Source organism: Cryptomeria japonica, chromosome 8, assembly GCF_030272615.1.
Source record: "Cryptomeria japonica chromosome 8, Sugi_1.0, whole genome shotgun sequence".
Taxonomy (NCBI): Eukaryota; Viridiplantae; Streptophyta; class Pinopsida; order Cupressales; family Cupressaceae; genus Cryptomeria; species Cryptomeria japonica.
The window spans coordinates 336,521,560-336,540,973 of record NC_081412.1 but is presented as its reverse complement, the minus strand read 5'-3'; the positions used below and the strand labels follow the sequence as shown (position 1 = coordinate 336,540,973).

The window sequence follows — 19,414 nt, the reverse complement described above, 5'->3', positions numbered from 1 at the left end:
TAACCATGCATTCGGTAGTTATGATTCTGATAGAAATTCTGAAACTAGCTCCCCAAAAGGACGTCAGATAAGAATATGAATCTGATATATTTTTGGTTATCCCACAATAGGATCTCCTCAATGCAATATAACTGTAACTGGTCAGCAAGGATGTATTTTTGTATATGAGATAATTGATCTGCTCATTTATAAGAATGGATAGAGCCAAATGAATGAGAGCCGTTTCTGAATTGTATCTTTATAATTCTGTGTTGAGTAATTAAAGACCTGATCGTATATGAAGACAATAATATCTTTATTTCTGCTTGCTCTTTCTGCATATGTGCTTTATAATCCTCCGGTTTGTTTGATGCCTGTCCTGATTAATAGACTTTGTGTGCTTGTGCCCTTAGCCTTGCAGAGGATGGAACGTATACCATCCCCTCTTGGCTGTTCGAAGGCTCCTATGAACACTCCCTTGTCTGAGTTCCGACATTCCAATAACAAAACCCTCATCGACCTTCCTTTTATGTCTTCTCACTTCTTTAGAGATGCCTCCCTTCATATGAGAAGTCATCACCTTCAGAAATTGTCAAACTTTCTTATTTATATTGCAACTAATTAAACTTTATCTTAACGACTTGCACTTTTTAAGAATAGTCTCTATACAAAACACACTACTTATTACATTCATTACAACCTGTATTTCTTCCTTAAGAATTCACACCCCTTTTAACAATAAACTATTACTTGCTTTATCGCTGTAGACTATCTCTTATGAATTGCTGCCTTAAGGATATTAATCTCTTAAAAGAATAATAGTGCTCGGCTTTGCCATATTAATTGCTATTTTAAATAGTAATTCTATATTCATCTCTGTTTCCAAACAAAGTGCCGCACATCATTCTCATTCCTCACATCAATCCTGGAGTAGCAACTCTTGAATCTCTGCTCATTCTCTTTCACATTCTTTTTAACGATCATTGTTACCAGCATCTTGTTTGCTGTCATATAAGGGTTAATCACTGCATTATTAATCTCCTTAATTACTGTATTATCGAACTTATTTGCTGTTGTCTCCATCTAAGACAGCTTCATACACCCGCAACCTCCACCAAGCATATTATTCGATTTAGACTCTAGCTACGTGGCACCATCCATACCTTTGTTACAGCTTTATAATGAGTCGGTCTGATTACATTTCTTTAATGATCGACTTCACACATGAACATTGCTTTGCATCACTACCTTGGCGTTGTAGCCAATCACCATTGTAATATAGCTGTTGATGCTTTTTATTTTACATGAATTACTGTTTCTTTATGAAGTCAACCTGCACATTATGTTTTTGCCTAATGAATTGTAAGCTATCCTTAAAGATAATACAAGGAGCTTTCTCAATATTAAGAATACTTGACGGGTTCCTGTTTGGGGAGATCACAAATTCCTTGAAGTCACGTGAAGTCCATCCTCCCAAAGCATAAAATCCTTGTGCCAACATGAAGTCCGCCTCCTTGATGAGGAAAATCCTCAAGCACATGCAAAGTGTGCCTTGGGAAGGAGAAATTCCTTGAGCACATGTGAAGTCCACCCTAGCATGTGGACATTCCTTGATAGCATGCAAACTCCGCCTTGTGAAGACAGAGAAAAATTTCCAACCAAGAATGAAGTTTGCCCAAGGAGGAGGTAAGGAATTTGGCTAAGTATGGCAAGATAAGAAAAAATTCCGATCAAGAGGAAAGTCCACTTTGGATTGCTTGGTGAAAATCCTTATCCAAGCATCAACTCCACCCAAGCAAACATGGAACATCCACAAGTGCATGCAAATTCTGCTCAATGCATAAGGAAGATTCCTTGAAAGCAAGCAAACTCCGCCCAAAGAAGATGGGAAAAGAAATTCGCCCAAGTATTGAAAGGAAAGTGACGAAGTGGATTAAAACAAAATGTCAAAAGCAAAGTTGAAATTCGGGCAAAAATTTGGCTAAGTATTTGATTCCTTGGAGGAAAATTTAGAAATTCGCATAAGTGTTGAAAGAAAGGTGATGAGAGATTAAAGCAAAAAGTTTGCTCAAAGAAGGTGAGATGATTTTCGGCAAAGTGTTGGATTTGAGAAAAAACAAGATGAAATTCGCCATAAGGAGAAGCTTCTAGAAGAAGCAAAAACAGATTCCCATTGAGATCCTAAAGCAAAAGAAAGAAAAAGGGAAGGTTCAATTTGATGCTCAAAACATGACTGGGTTCGTTTACATTAAAACATTAAAACAAAAAAAATACAAAGCAAAGCAAGGATTCAAATTCTCTATAAACTTGAACATTGGCATTCATTCAACTCACAAGTTGATTCTCAACAGTTGAAAGTTGGAGCTCAAGAAAGATTTTCTTTCAATTTTTAAGGCGAATTTTGAAGAAAGTTGTTGGTGCAATACAATCTTTAGAGGAATTCAGACTAATTCCTACATTTGAAGACGAAGTGGAAAGCAATTCCTCAATTTAATTCTTCAAAATTTTCAGGTTTAGAAGAGTTTTGAAGGCAGATTTCCAGAATTTCAGTCTCTTTCACACTCAAAAGATTTCCTTCTGTCAATGTGAATTTTAATTTTCCGGACTTGTGGAAGGACCACCATTCCGGATTCCTCACATTTTTCCTAGGATCATGTTGCTTTTTTATGCAGTTTGGAGTGAGAAAATTTCATAATCAGACTTGATTTCACAATTTCCAAAACTTGACCAAGTCTGATTTTATTATTCAGACTTGACTAAGTCTGATTTCAAGAATTTCAATCAGAATTATCCCTCAAAATTCCTTCAAGTGAGCATCAAACCCTGTTTATCCTTTTGCTAACATAGAAATTTTCATGTTTTTCAGGTGGTAGATGTCAGCTCAAGGAGGGATTTCCAGGAAAGCACAAATGAAGTTTAAAAACAAAGGACAACAGTAGGAATCCAAGATCGTGACAAAGTGGAAGAAGATTGGAGATACCGACCTTGGCCATGTAGACCTCGAAGACTTCAACAAGAAAATGTATGGGCTCGATGATTGCTTTTCTTCACCATTAGCACACAAGATGATGAGAAATGGAATTGTTCAAGCAGCTGGATTTCCTCTAGCTATGCAGTGCTACAAGCTGATAGTAGAATATGCCAAGCATTACAACATCCAAGAGAGACAAATTGTGGCACCCGACAACAAAGTGTTGACCTACCTTGGAGAGATGGCCATCAAAGAAGCATTTGACATTTCAGAATATCATTCTATCATATACAACACCAAGGAGGAAGCCTTAAAACTTTTTGAAGCATGTAACCGTAATTAGTAAATAAGGCTTTTTGGTAATGTATTAAAATAAAACAATAGTATTAAGTTATATCCTCGGGGTAGTTGGTTGTCTGACGGTTGATGGCCTAACCAACCGCAAACTCTTTATATGTAAGCTTGTAGCACATTTGGAAGGATATTCCAGTGGAGATTAATATGATATACATCTGTGTTACATTTAATATATCTCGGCATACTGTATTGTGTGTGGTTGGTTCCATGATAGTGTTTTATTATGCTCTGGTATTATATTTTGGATCTTGGTGTTCTGTATGCTACAACTTAATCCACTTAGGCTACTAACATTTTGGCGCCGTTGCCTAAGTCGAATCCGGAGGTCTCAAGAGGAAAGGCTGGCGGGATGGAAGCATAATGGGTCGTCCGTTCGACCAAAACATCCTGGTAACAGACAGTGACATAGAGGATAACACCGAAGTAACTAGGGAGGATCAGTTGACACAAGACCTGATTCACGCGTGGGACGTTTCCGTGGACTGGTACGTACAACGAGAAGCGGAACTGAGCGCTGGCTCGGCTGATACGGTACGGGCAGAACTCAACGTGAACCAGGCGGTACATGATCTCCTGGGTAGTCTTCCATGGTTGTTGGCACGTGTACTCGTGGAACGTGATGAGGAACGAGAGAACGTACGAAGGGAGCAACGTAGGCAGCAAGTGCTCCAACAGGACAAAGAAAGGAATCGAAGGGAAGAAGAGCAAAGGGACTCAACATAGCGTCGCAACCCCCGTAGTTCCAATAATTAATGCCAATACACTCAACAAAGATCGAAGACGACAAGCCTCGGAGGAACAAGAAGGGAGCCAACAGGACATAGTGAGGAGATCCCTACGCATCCAGGAGCAACTGGAGAGGCACCTGAAACTCTATCGGATCATTGAAGGAGGAGGCAGCCTCGCAGAAGGTTCTCGGCAACATACACAAGACTGGGACAGGAGTCACAACAACCCACAGGCAACAGAGAGTAGTGATAATTGGGAGCAAACAATCGCACCAACCTAGCCATTTGACAATTCCCCAGAGTACGAGAAAAATGGCACATACCCCTGAAAAGCAGAAACTTCCCAGATTCAATGGAATAGGATTAGAGGATCCCGCCCGTCACTATAAAACTTGTGTCACCATATGGCAGGCCAATGGCGAGAATGATGAGGACAACTGGTTGAAAGCATTTCCAGCCACCCTCCGTGGAATTGCCATTGACTGGTACATGGACCTGCCCACCACTTCAAAGGATACGTGGAAAAATCTTGCTAAGGCGTTCGAGGAGGAGTTTCGGTTACTTCGGGATGATGATGAGATCGTAGGAGAAATATACAACACCAAACAGGGCAAGAGCGAGACGGTAAGGTCCTACTACCACAGGCTGAAGGAATTGATTCGAAAAAAGGACAATACCCTAGCCGATGGTTTGAAGAAGCGATGGTTCATCGAGGGACTGAACCCATCCCTGTGGAAAAAGATGAAGGTAGTACCTCCATCCACTTTCATGGACGCGTACAATAGAGCCATGGACATTGAAAGCAAGAACAAGACATCGAAGGGTAAGAAGCGCACAAGTGATGAAGATAGTAGTGATCAAGAAAGCGAGGAGTCTCGGACGATACAAGCACTCCAGAAGGATATGAGGCGGATGATGCAGGAAATGCGGACTCAGAAGGAAGAAAGTAGGAAGGGTAGGGAACTCTGGTGCACAAAGTGCAAACTGGAGGGACACACAAAAACCAACTGCCCGAAGAAAGTTTTTTGTGATATCTGCCAAGTGTTGGGACATTCCATCAAGGAATGCCCGTACAACTTGAAGGCAAGGAGTGCCCAGGTACTATATACTCAAGAACAAGCAACACCACCAACTATACCCTCCAAGAACACAAATGCAGACGCATCACTAGGTGGCTATAGGAACAGTTGGAGGGGGAGTAACAACAATAGCAATAATAATACCCCACGGGGCCGCATCCAATATGATGCAAAAGGAAGACCAATGATACAATACCGAAGGTGTCACGAATGGGGCCATTTTGCACACAACTGTTAGAGTGGTGTTGGACAAGGAGGAGGGCTACTCTGAAATGGTGTGGCCCAGGCAACCATGAGGATGCGGAGTGCCCAAGATAGAAAGGTGTGAACATGTTGGAGGCAGTTCGACCGGAACTAGAAGTACTGGCCATTATCCGATCTCATGCAAGGAAACTAACGTACCCTGACCTGGGTACATAAAAGGAAAGACTGAAGGAGGCCCAAAAGGAAGTAGAATGGGAAATGAGTGAGGAATGCTGGAAGACAGTATCCCACAAACCCACCAACACCATACGAGCCGACTCTGAAGCAACCATAATGAAGCAGCTGCTACAAACCACCGTGCCGGTCTGAGTAGCGGATTTGTTGCAGACACTACCACAACTGCGGATAGCCATAAACTAGGTGGAGGAGACCAGAAAAGAGGAAAAGACGCCAGGCCACAAGGAGGAAGTGGAAGAAAGGAACCACTCAAAGGAGACCACTGACCCCATGTTGATGACAATAGGTGTGGGTAGAACACCAGCCGTAGTGGAAATGGATCATGGGCTACAAACTCACCAATACGATCGTGGATGGAGGATCAACGGTAAATGTGTTACCGAAAGAGACATGGAAGGCCTTGGGGAAACCAACACTGTGGCCACACGCATTCCACCTGGTAGGAGCAGACCAGCAAGGGATAAAACCAATTGGCACACTCATGGGACAAAAGTTGAGATGGAACCTGATGAAGAGAGAGTCCTCCGCTTAGGGAATTGCTCAGAGGACGAGACAAGTTCTATCAATGGGTTATTCCACTGGTAGATGGAGGATTACGAAATCTTCCACCCGTGTAACGTGTTGGAGATCCTGGAGATCAAGGAAGACAATACTTACCCGCCACAATTTGCCGAGTACCAGGAAGGGGAGGCCCAGGTAGATGGGGCCCCAGCTCACCAATTTGGAGAAAATGAGGTCGTACAATACGTGGAACCAAAGGTATGGCAAACCAACCTTGGGGAAGAAAAGGACCCAAAAGTAATACTAGTGGGGGACGATTGGGACCCCGTACTAAAGGCAGCAGCATTTAAAATATTTCTCGAATACAAAGATGTGTTCACATGGACATATAAGGATTTGAAAGGAGTGCCTCCAAAACTATGCGTACATCGCATACCATTAATACCAAGGGCTAGGCCAGTAAGGAAACGCCCCTACCGCATGAACAAAAATTATGCAGCAAAGGTGCAAGAGGAAATAGAAAAGATGTTAGAAGCCGGAATCATATTCCAGGTGCAAACCAGCGAATGGGTCTCACCTATTGTCATTTCATTCAAGAAAGAGGGGAATCAGATCCGTATCTGCGTAGACTTCAGATGTTTAAATGCTGTAACTGTGAAAGATCCGTTTCCCATACCTTTTACTAATAGTATACTGGAAGAAGTGGCGGGGCACGAAATCTATTCCTTCATGGATGGCTTTTCGGGCTACAACCAGATCAGCATAGCAGAAGAAGACAAGCTGAAAACCACATTTATTGTGGAGGATGAAGTTTATGCATATAACCGGATGCCATTCGGATTATGCAACTTCCTAGCCACATTCCAGAGGATCATACTGCATATCTTCGACAAGATGGCGACTGGAAATTTTAAAGCATTCCTGGATGATTGGTCAGTATACAGCGAGAAGAAGGATCACTTGCAAATATTGGGGGAGTGCATGGAAAGGTGTCGTCGAGCACGACTTGCCCTCAATCCAAAGAAATGTCGGTTCCTTGTTCCGCAAGGAAGGTTACTTGGCCATATAGTTTGCAAAACAGGGTTGAAGACTGACCCAGATAAGATAAGAGTCATCATGGAAATGGAAAACCCAATGGATGTTACAGGAGTAAAATCCTTCCTTGGCCATGTAGGGTACTGTTGGCGGTTTATTAAGGGATTTGCTAAGGTCTCCCTTCTGCTGGAAAATCTCACAAGGAAGGGGGAGCCATTCGTATGGCACAAAGAGCAAGAAGAAGCCTTTAGGGAACTCAAATCCAGACTTGTAAGTGCACCTATCCTGATATACCCAAATTGGGATAATAAATTCCATGTGCATGTAGATGCCTCCAACTTTGCCATTGGCACCACTTTAGCACAAGCGAGAGCCACGGGCTTGGATCACCCTATATACTTTGCCAACCGCCTACTGTCGAAAGCAGAATGAAACTATAGCACCACAGAACGAGAGGCCTTGGGGATGGTGTACGTAGTGCAAAATTCCGTCATTACCTCCTGGCCACGCCCTTTACCTTCTTCGTGGATCACCAGGCACTCATGTATCTGGTCAACAAACCGGTCATCCAAGGGAGAGTAAGTCGATGGCTGATCTTACTGCAGGAATTTACTTTCAACATTGTGGTGCGACTAGGAAAGAGCCATGTAATGGCTGATCATCTGTCAAGAATAAAATCAGGGGAACGCGCAGAAGGGGGAGTGAATGAGGATTTCCTGGATGGCCACTTGTTCCAAATAGCAGTCTTACCATCTTGGTATGAGAAGCTTAGACAATATCTCTCCAGAGCAACGTTCCCGAAGGAGATGCCCCCAAGTGAAAGAAGGAAGCTGGCACTGAAAAGCACAACGTTCCAACTGATTCACGGGCTTTTGTACAAAATGGGCCTTGATGGGGTACTACGAAGGTGTGTCTTAGAGGAAGAAATTCCTGGGGTTCTTAGGGAATCACATGAAGGACTAGCGGGAGGGCATATGCGCTCGGATGCTACCACAAGAAAAATATTGCTAGTAGGGTTGTGGTGGCCTACACTTTATGCAGATGCACGGGAATGGGTGTCAAGTTGTGATACTTGCCAAAGGGCGGGTAAGCCACTCAAACGAGACTTTATGCCTCTTTTTCTATCCCAACTGCAGGAGTTGTTTGAGAGATGGGGGCTAGATTTTGTAGGGCTACTCAGGACAAGCAAAGCACACAGATGCCTGTACATAGTCGTGGCTATAAAATACCTTACAAAATGGGCCGAGGTTAGAGCTCTTCCAGACAACACGATACTTAGCACCGCCAAGTTCCTATATGAAAAGATCGTAACTCGGTTCGGAATACCGGGAATACCGATACAAGTCACCAGTGATAGAGGTGTACATTTTGTGAATCAGATGATACGCACCATGACAATAGAATTCAGAATTTTTCACATGCTGTCAAGTCCGTACTACCCAAGGGCGAATGGGCAAGCAGAGTCAACAAATAAAGTATTGGTGTCCATTCTATACAAGACTTGTGGAGTAGAACAAGAGGACTGGGAGGAAAGGTTGGGTGCGGTGTTGTGGTCCTATCGTACTTCTTACAAAGCCACTACTGGGCATACCCCATTCCAGCTCATGTATGGACAGGAAGCTGTGATGCTAGTAGAGTACACTATACCGAGTTTGAGAATAGCCGTCCAAAACCGGTTGGGGGAGGAGGAGAGCTTAAGGGAGCGGTTGAATACATTACTTCAGATGGAGGAACGTAGGATAGTGGCACAATGGGCCACAAAAGTAGCCCAAAGAAGGAAGTTCTGGCATGACAAACACCTGAGACAGATGAAATTTGCACCGGGACAGTTGGTGCTCAAATACAATGGCCGGAATGAACTCCGACCTGGGAAGTTCAGGGTACGTTGGATAGGGCCCTATAAAATAGAGGGAGTAGGGGTAAACGGAGCTATAAAATTATCTACCATAGATGGCAATCCGATCAAAGACCCAGTGAATGGGTCAAAACTTAAAATCTACCAGGAGAGAAACTGTCCAGGAGAGAGAAACTGTTGCCGCGAATATGTTGGGGTATGACTTGACAGAATGTGGGACCAAGGCAGACAAGGATGGCCCTAAGGCACGAAAGTTAGGAGCATGGGTTCAGAGAAATTGGAAAAACAAGGAAAGATTGGAGAAAAAGAGAACGCAAATAAAAACATTATGCATGAAAAGAGAAGGCCATAGAAAGATAATAAAGACCAGAAAGAATATAATTTTTTTTATGGGACCAGCAAAATAAAGGAAGGAATGGTTCGAAAAAAACTAAGTGGAGGATAAAAAGCATCCGGTATGTTAAGAAAAATAACAAATGGGCAAGAAGGCACATAATTTTTTGCGAAGACAACAAAGGGGAAGTTCAGAGGAGTAGTGCCGCGGAAGACAAAAGGACTGCGCAGGGCGTACACACCACGCAGAGCGTACGCACAACCAAAGGAGGGTGTGCAAGGGGCACACATGCAATCAGTGGGAGTGGATGGAGCGTATGCAAAGAAGCGAGGGGGAGCAGTTGCGCGGAGTGGGGAAGCGGCGACACGAAGGCACGTGGTGGCACGAAGGGCACACGGAGTAGTGGTGTGAAGGGGGAAGTGGCGACACGAAGGCACGCGGGCGAAGGCCTACGCAGCAACCAGCGTACGCAGCACCCAGCCAAAGGCGCGACGTACGCGAGCCAGGGCGTACGCAGCTCCCAATAGCCACGACGTATGCCTTAGTCGTCGTGTTGCACTCAAGCGCGACAACTCCCTCCGAGACCACGACAACGTACGCAAACCAAGGCGTACGCAGCCCCACAGCCATGATGTACACAATTGCAGCCCCCAGTCGCAACATACATAGTCGCAACGTACCACTACAGTTGCACAGTGAAGGAGAGGCATACGCCAGCAAGGCACGATATGGTGAAGGGGAGTCACGACAACCCTAGAACGGGAAGTTACGACATAAATTACAAGGCCCGTACTTCTAACAAGCAACCAATGGCCATGCCAGGAACCAACAAGAAAAGCCAGGAGAGGGCACAAGAACAAGTAAACGTGGAGAACCTCACGTTTGAAGGAGTTCTTGGAAGTGAGTGCAGGAGGTGGTGGGAAAGCAATGAGGAGGATCACCCCCTAAAAAATTCATTGAAGAGAGCAGAGGTTGATAAAATCATTTTTATGCCTATCTTCAATTTAAAAGAATTCGAACCCATATTGTGCGCCATGGTCCATGGATATGAGCGAGACAAGCATAGATCAGTAATCGACTATTTGGGACAAACCGTGGTCATTTCTTATGCACCCAAGGAATTCTAGAAGGTTTTTCGGAATTCCAAGTAGCAGCGATTCAGCCATGAAACCATCAGCAAGAATGTCTACAGAAGAAAAGAAGCGGTTGTTGGAACACATCTGCGGTAATACGCTCACAGAAGAGCAATGGGACAGTTTGTGGCAGAATAGTAATAGAAGGGGCCTGAAAAAATCCTACATCACCTCACCAGAGTGGAGATGCGTTATGGATATCCTGAAGAGTAAGCTCACAGCAGCAAGCCGAGCCTCCAATGTTGCCATATGGATGCTACGCCTCATGTACGGACTGAGCAACGACAAAATATACAATTGGGGCTGGCTCCTTTCCAGCCGGGTAAAGGAGGCCATGCTCCTTAAACACAAAACCCTGTACGTGCCCCATCATATCATTGCGCTCTTCTTGGAAGCATTGAGAACCCAGGTGGCGCCGGAATATAGAGTTTTTGTGGCCTCGCATCGGGTGGAGCCCTACAAGCCAGCCATGTACTATTGGCTACACCTGGACACTTTCACAGTAGTAGCCACAAAGACACCCAGGAAGAAAGCAAGGCAAGAACCTGCAGGGAGCACGAAAGATGGAGGGGAGGAAGATAACAATTCTGATGAAGAGGCAGAGACAGGGGAAGAGGAGACATATATCTCTTCATCTGATGAAGACGAAGGGGAATTCCGTATGGAACAAAGCCACACTATGCATGGACCAGAAGGTGGTAAGGAAGATAGGGCAAGACCGGAAGTTGCAACATTGGAACCAATGGGCATGGAAGGAGGAAACGTAGGAGGTCTGCCACAGGTAGAGCCAGGAAGCCATATGGGGGGCATACCAGCCGTACCATGGTGGGGAGTAAGGAGAAAGGTACTTTTCAAACCGGCACAGATTCTCACCACGACACACTTGGTACCAGGGGTCGTAGGGACCCCATCCCAGTTAATAGACTTGAGGAGACAGTGCAGGGGCCCACACTCTCCATATAAACACATCCAGGGGCGTGGAAGTCACTAGAGCCATCACATTGGTAGTGGCACCGATAATTGATCCCCCCGCAACCATGGATGTAGAAAACACAGAACAAGAAATGCACCTGGAAGAGCCAGAAGGAGACATGGGGAAGGGGACAAAGGAAGCAAACATGGAAGTCGAAACGGACAGCCTGCTTGCCAGATTTCAGATGGACATAGAGGTTCCACCACCATCACCATCATTGGGGTTTGATCAGCAAGAGGAGAGACCGAGGATTGGAGAAACTAGGAAAGGGCACAACACGTCTTCACCAGCAGAGGGTGTCGGAGGGTTGGAAGCTGCTGCGCAACATTTTCTTTCGGAGTTAGAAGTAATGAGGACAGCCACACAGAGGATGATAGATCATTATCGAAGATCCGATGTGCCTGCTATAGTGAAAGCAACAGAAGCACTAATGGCATTTATGGCAGAGGACTATGAGAGGGAGTTCTCAGAGAAAATGAGGAACCAAGGTTGGCCCGACAAGGAAACTCTGGAGATGGTAGCAGACTGGGGAGTACCACAGATCCTTAGCAGGCATACATGAGGAGATCAAGAGGTAATGGGAGCTCTCACTACCATAGAGCGGACTTTCCGTACTACATTCTTACAGCTCCAGGCGATGACTTGGAAAGCGGGCAAAATGGAAAGAGAACACACCTTATCCCTACAACGAGAGAGTGAGCTGAAAGAAAGAATCAATGCTCTGGAACAAGAAGTGGCACAAGAGAGAACCACGTGGCGGGGAAAGGAACAGGAGTTGGCTGCCTCTGAGAAAGACCGAATGGATGCACTCAGGCTTCTTAAAGCAACTCGGGGGAAACAACTCATTGCTGAAAGAGATCTGAAGACCCTCCGAGAGCGTGCCACGATGGGAACAGGGACATCCTCTTGTCCCTCTCAGTAGATAGTTTTTGTTGTTATTCTGTTGTTTTGTGTCATCTGGAAGACGACAAGTTTTGGGGGGGGATGATGTAAGCCGGTTAATTAGTAAATAAGGCTTTTTGGTAATGTATTAAAATAAAACAATAGTATTAAGTTATATCCTCGGGGTAGTTGGTTGTTTGACGGATGATGGCCTAACCAACCGCAAACTCTTTATATGTAAGCTTGTAGCACATTTGGAAGGATATTCCAGTGGAGATTAATATGATATACATTTGTGTTACATTTAATATATCTCCGCATACTGTATTGTGTGTGGTTGGTTCCATGATAGTGTTTTATTATGCTTTGGTATTATAATTTGGATCTTGGTGTTCTGTATGCTACAACTTAATCCACTTAGGCTACTAACAAAGCATAACCTATCTCTTGTACGGAAGTAATTAACAAACAATGGCTGCATAAACCAAGACCTTATTATTCCAAAGTGCTTAAGAATCTTTTCTAGATAGATTTCATAGAAGAGTATGGAAACCTCGTCCTATTGCTAAATAGGGTTGTAGGAAGTCTTTAAGTCTCTTCATTCGAGCCTTGGATGGATTACTTCATTGATGAAGTCACTACTGATGTCAAGATGATAAATTGGGAAAGAATGATCATTGATAACATAGATGAGCAACTGAGAAACATGGTGCACACGAAGTGTTTTTACATGAGTTCTTACATCATGTATATGTTGGCAAGATGTTACAGGTATAAGGGATTGATTTGCAAAGGCATTGTGGGAAACAAGGACGGGCAATTCAAAGCATATGATTGCTATCCACAATTGCATGAACAAGAGAAATCCCATTTCAAAAGAGTCAATGATGCATTCTTAATGTACATCACCAATATATTTCAAAGAGGCACTCATCAAAGATTGACACAAGAGGCTAAAGATTTGATAAACAGGTTTGGATCATGGTACATTCAATTTCTCAAATTCACATACCTTAGGGTCCAAGGATTTACAGGATGTCCATGCGAACTTCCAAGCTATCCAACACAAAATGGTATTACTAGAGGTCATCGGACAATTGGACACATATGAGAAAATCCAAATAGACAAAATTTCTTTTCCTCTTTTCATTGGAAAAATGTTAGAATCATGCCCATCAACACAAGCAACTGATAAAGCAGATATGGAAATGCAATGGTATCCATTCTCCTTCTATCGATCAAGATCCAACTTTGATCCCCATCATCATATTGGGATGATAAATAGATGAAAGTATAGACACATAATTGATCTTGAAGATTTTTCGGCCAATGCAGTTGATGAGTATGAAATAAGGAAAAGAATGTGGTCTAGGATATCGGTGAGCATGATCAGAACAATTGAAATTTTTCCCATGCCAGAACAAGTGGAGGATGATTGAAATTTCACCTAGCCACGATATGAAGAAGAAAAAGATAAACCTCTTCCCATAACAGATTGTTAGGACCTGAGCTTACAGATTTAGATACATTGATGATGCCAGTCATGAAATTTACCAAGTAGTGGGTGGATCAACAAATTCACAAATTGAAGGAGAAGAACATTGCTTTCACCTATGATTTGATGGGAAGCATGGCTTCCCGTTCTTCTGATGAGGATGAAGTCACTGACGCTGCTAAGTAGCCAAGAAGTGGAAATTCCAAGAAAATGAAAGATACAATAGAGACTTCACTAAGGCCAAGAAGAAAGAAGATTTCAGATAAGGAAGTTATATGTAAGAAACAAAGAGCGAACAATGCATTTTCTTCCACCAACACTTCTTTGGTTGAAGAAGTTGGCTCATCCACAAATACTAACAAAAGCTCCAGTTGGAGATGATCTACAAATTGAGATGAAAATTCCTCATCCAAGAACCAAATGAAGAACCAGTTCAGTAGCAAATTGTTCCTAATGGCTTTGATAATCCAATAATGGTATTAGATGAGGAATTGGAGAATATTGAAGTTAATCTCTTGTAAGAAGGTTTTCAAAAAAGAATGATTTCCACACTCAAGGGAATTGAAGGAAGTGAAGGAAATAAGGAAAATGAAGCAAAAGATGGCATTGAACAGCCAACAATGCTAGATTGGTTGCTAGCAAGAATGAAAAAGAAAGCTATTGTAAAGTCCAACTAATGGATGATTTAGCAAAATTCTTAGTCAAATTGAATGGGCTTGTGGAAAAGAAGGCAAAGAAATATTCCTTAATCCATAAGGATGACACAGGATCCCGTTCAGTATAGGTGTTGTTCCAAATTTTGATAAATCCAAAGAGGACATCATTCCTGATGATTATGAACTAATGATTGTGGACATAGGTCTTGTTACAAAGGAACGAAAAGTCTAGGAGCTAGATGATTTGGTCAAAGCCATCAAGGAAAGGCTAAGGAAAGAGGAAGAAAAGAAAAATAAAATCAAAGAAGAGAATGAACAATTGAAAGGTTATATCTGGCATTTGGTAAATTCTATTGGGAAAGAAGAGGCAGCAGTCGCTCCACCTTTGATTCTTCCACAAGAATCGGTTGAGAATTTTGAAGGAATGAAGATGGCAGCTCAAGAAGCTAAGGAATGGATTGCAAAAGTTGGACACAAGCCCGTCAAATTCTTGGAAGAATTGGGACAGGTCTATGGACGGATCTCTTCTTTCATATATAGAATCCAAAGCATAGCTGAATTTTGGGAACATTTCCAAACTGTTCAAGAAAAGACAATTCCATGTTTGAAGGTGTTGAAAGGAATTCTTGAGTATGACTTGGTTAGTGGAAATGTAATTGATACTGGAACATAATATGACTTAAGCACATGGTATCATGCCTTGGTGGCTAGAGAAGTGGTCTTGGAGAGGATGAAGATTGATGGTTGCAGAATACAAGAAACAATCAAGACAATCCAAGACAAGGTCTTCATCATAGTTTCTGATGTGCTTGAGCAGGAAATAGTGCAAGGCAGGGACTTGGATGTAGAGAACCTAAAGGCCAAAGTTTAGATTAACTTCCACATTTCCACGAATCCAATCCAGAATCAACATTTCAGCAAGGCATCCTCATTTCTATCCATTGAGGATGGTTTTAGAAAAATAGAAATTAATTGGATAGCCACTTTTGCCACATGTCAAGATGAGATGGACCTAATGGAATACAAGATTGACTTTCTACCAAGTGTCCCAATGGAAGAAGTCGACCCCATAGTGAACAGGTTCTTTAAATTTGCTGCCAAAACAAAGGATAAGGGACACCCACTTCTAGAAGAAAGCTGGATTTATTAGTTGTTTATTTCTCATTGGTCCATTTTTGATAACTATGTTAGCTTGCCCTAATTAGAGTTTGCTGTTTAATCTTGGCCATTGATGTTAATTCAATCTAGGCCATTGCTTTGTAATAAGGGTGGCTATATAAATGTAAAACACAAAAGTACTACTGAGAGGGGGGGCGGGTGTGAATCAGTAGTACACAAAATTTTAATCTTTCTTAACAACTTTAAACTTTCACCAAGCTTTAATCTGGAAATTGAAAAACATAAAAGATGTAACAACTGAAACTGAGAAGAACATAACATAATGCACAAGATTTTATGTGGAAAACCACGGTGAGAAATGCCGCTAGGATCTACTGTCCTAATCTGGCCTCACAATAGAATCCAAATACAATATTAAGGGCACCAACCCTAAGAAATTACCAAACTCCAAAATGAGCACCAACTCATCAACTATCACAATTTAGTAATCTGAGCATCAACTCTGAAACAAACTAGAAAATAACTTTGAAGGAATGAAAGTTTATGATCTGAACAAAATAGATTCACAAATTTTCTGTAATCTGATCTCTGAAAATTTGATAATAGTTCTTCTGTAATCTGAATTCAAACAGACTGTTTAATAACTTGAATTCAACGTGAATAATACCAACAAACTTTCTTCAAGACCTGTATTCAGATATAAACCAGTAACAGTATGTATCTACTGTGATATAATATCTCTGCAAAAGTTGTCTGGAATGTAGACAGGTTAAAGATATAAAAATATGTTGATCCGACTTATAATAATATGCTGATCAGTTTTACTTCAATCATATACTTATAAAAATAAAAAGTTGACCAAATATACCTGTCATTCCTTATAAATGAGATATTGTTTTCTTCTTGTAGAGATACTCACAGACTATGCTTAATGAAATATCTTCAGAAACAATAGCACTAAATCAATACAAACTTGAAAGAAATGTTTCCAGAAACGGCTGTTCTGAGTCAATACATCCTAGAATGAAGTGCTTTCCTCAACATGAATTCTCTAATTTTAATTTCTGCGATCTCAATGTCTTCATGAATTCATTTTTTTTTGGTTATCTCATTAAGTCATTCTAGAAAAGAAAGAAAAGTGTATTTAAGAACCGTGGATGATGAAGAGGTTATAACTAAAAAGAACAGCTATAACTATCCAACAACTAATCACCCACCGAACATAGTAAACTAAGCTTTATTTCCTTTTCAAATACTTATCATGAATTATTAACCACAAATACGATATCCAACTCATCGCTTTAAGATAATTATTCTCCAGCACACTTAACACAATCACCAAGTTTATTATCTTCCAGCAACTGTCCAACAACTGTAACTGAATCCTAGGCGATGACAATATAGTTCAATGAGAAGAGATAACTAACAGCAATTGTCCAAACAATACTCAACACAGAAATTTGCAAGGTTCGATAAAAGAAATTCATTTTTGCTATCAACCTCTGATCTTCAAGATAGCTATCAATGTCTGGTTGTAAAGATAGATGTCAGCGACAAATGCTCCATACAACATAATCAAGAAATGACTTAATCCTGTGCAACAAAGGATGTGTGTTCAGAAAGATTATATTGCGCACAAGAATAGGTAAGGTTTTGTATTTACAAAACTTCAATCTTTATCACAAATATTAAGAGTTCAAAACAATTTGCACTTTATGCTTTTGACATCGAATGACAATGTGGGCTAACAATAAACCCTTATTTCATTTGTAACTCATGAGAGATTTCAGAGAAATTGTTGTGGTGATACTTAAGTGATAAGACATAATTCATTGTTCAACATGTTGGTGAATCTTTGTCTACTTTTGCAAGTTAGAATGGTTTCTTGGCTCTCATTAGAATAGAGTTATTTCCAAGTTGATAGATTGAATGAAGGATTTGATAAAATTGCTTAATGTGGAGTTGATGTGTTCATACTTTTAATAATTGAATGATTTTCAATTATTTTGCAAAGTTCGCTTGAACCAGTAAACGAAAACTTAACTTCTATTGCTATATTCATTGTTCAATTTGTTGGTGAATGAATGATATGAAAATATTTTGAATCCCTTAGAAGATAGCACCGTTCTTTTGTAGTTGTTAAATCTGGAAAAACAAGAATTGGTTTTAAATTCCACTTTTGCAATTTGTCTCCAGAGTTCATATGATTAGCTTAAGATTAGAATTATCTTCCTGAACCCTCATCTTTTTGCCCATTATTAGAAGTATGATTGAAGTAGAACTTATTGAAAATCATTTAAAAAAAAAGAAAGTCAGGATTCACTAGAATCTTTAGATTGATTAGTTCCTCGAACAATTGTGTAAGTCCCCCTTAAGATTACCAGCAAATCACAACGAACCAACAATGACTATCTGTACGCATTTGGGAACCTTCCAGTCGTCTTTGTGATCACACAGTCTAGCTGTTCAGCACATGGAAGATTTTGATCAAGAGAGAATAGGATATGTCTAGGTATTTTATTCTGAGTTAAGTGTGCATAAAAACAACACCAACACTTCCCCATGACTCTAGGTTGTAGAACTTCATTAGCAATTGCAGGGAAATAATAATAGGCTACCTAATCTGAGATATCTATTTCTTTCATCCTGATGGTGGATCATGTAGTATGATCCAAAACATTGATGATGAAATGTTTGACACAGTTTAAACCAGAAATCCAAAATTACGAACATTATGGAATGTGGAAATTACATGACTCTAACAGAAAATGTTGGTTGAATAGGAAGACTATCTGACCTTTTCATTATACTTGCTTGTGTGGGATCCTCTAGGGTCCAAGTTAGTCCTTGTGTCAAAAGAGTGCCTCTTTCAGTGGATGGAATGTTATCTTTCTCCTTGTTGATTGCTTAATTAGAAGCATTTTACACAGCTTTGATGGTGTTGTTAGCTGTAGTGGGAGATTGCATTTATCCATACTCTTGTCAGCTAGCTTCTTTCTGTTTCTTCTATAAAGTTAATAGAAGTGTTTCTGTCATGTAAACATTTATACTTAAAATACGTAACTTCCTCTTTAATAACCACTGATAAGATTATATGACTCCTTGTATTCATCATGGAAATAGCTATTTTGATTCCTGGGACCAAGAAATTCACCTGAAAATACGTTTTGAAGTGATGACACACTAGGCATACATCTTGTTTTGATCTATGAACTAATCCTCATGTTTGGAAGGTGTTAACGTCCTAACATTCTGTGCATTTGTATATATTGGCAAATTCCTGATTGGCAGGACATGGATGGCTTGAAATTGTATTTTTTGTTTTTTAAGAATGTGTAAATAAAGATAGTTTCTCAGCTTTTCTTACAGTGATTGATGTATTCTTTAATTCTGAGCAGTGCTTGCAATTGCTAATTAGTTGTTCATTATGCTTATAACTGATAAGCATGAGTACTTGCTTGCCATCTATGGGAGATTGGATGATTAAAAATTTATATGGAATAATTGTGGTAGAAGGCATCACCATCAGTATTTGATAATACATTTTGTAGTAAGACTATTTATTTGGAGGGAACAACAAATGGCAAATAGTAGAAAATTATTCAAAGAAATAAAAATGGACGATTTTCATGGAAACTGCAGCAGTTACAATGTTACCAAGTCCCTTGTGGATTGTGGATATTTATTTGGCATTAGACTGATGGATAAAGATGTTAAACGTTGAACCTTTTTTTATTTTGAATGCCCCTCAATTTTTCATTTGTGGACAGTGTATATTTTCTGACTTTGAAGTCTCAAGGGTAAATGAGGAATGGGGACATGGATGGTTGCACAAGGCAGCCCAAATGACTGAGGGTGAAAATCTTTTACTTTGTG

The 19,414-nt window shown here is 41.1% G+C and overlaps 1 protein-coding gene across 5 annotated transcripts in view; it reads left to right on the top strand.

The window, feature by feature from the left end:
• The window catches only part of LOC131079117 (uncharacterized), a 271,457-nt gene that overhangs the window by 194,655 nt on the left and 57,388 nt on the right, over positions 1-19,414 (top strand). The gene's annotated exons all lie outside the window — the stretch shown is intronic.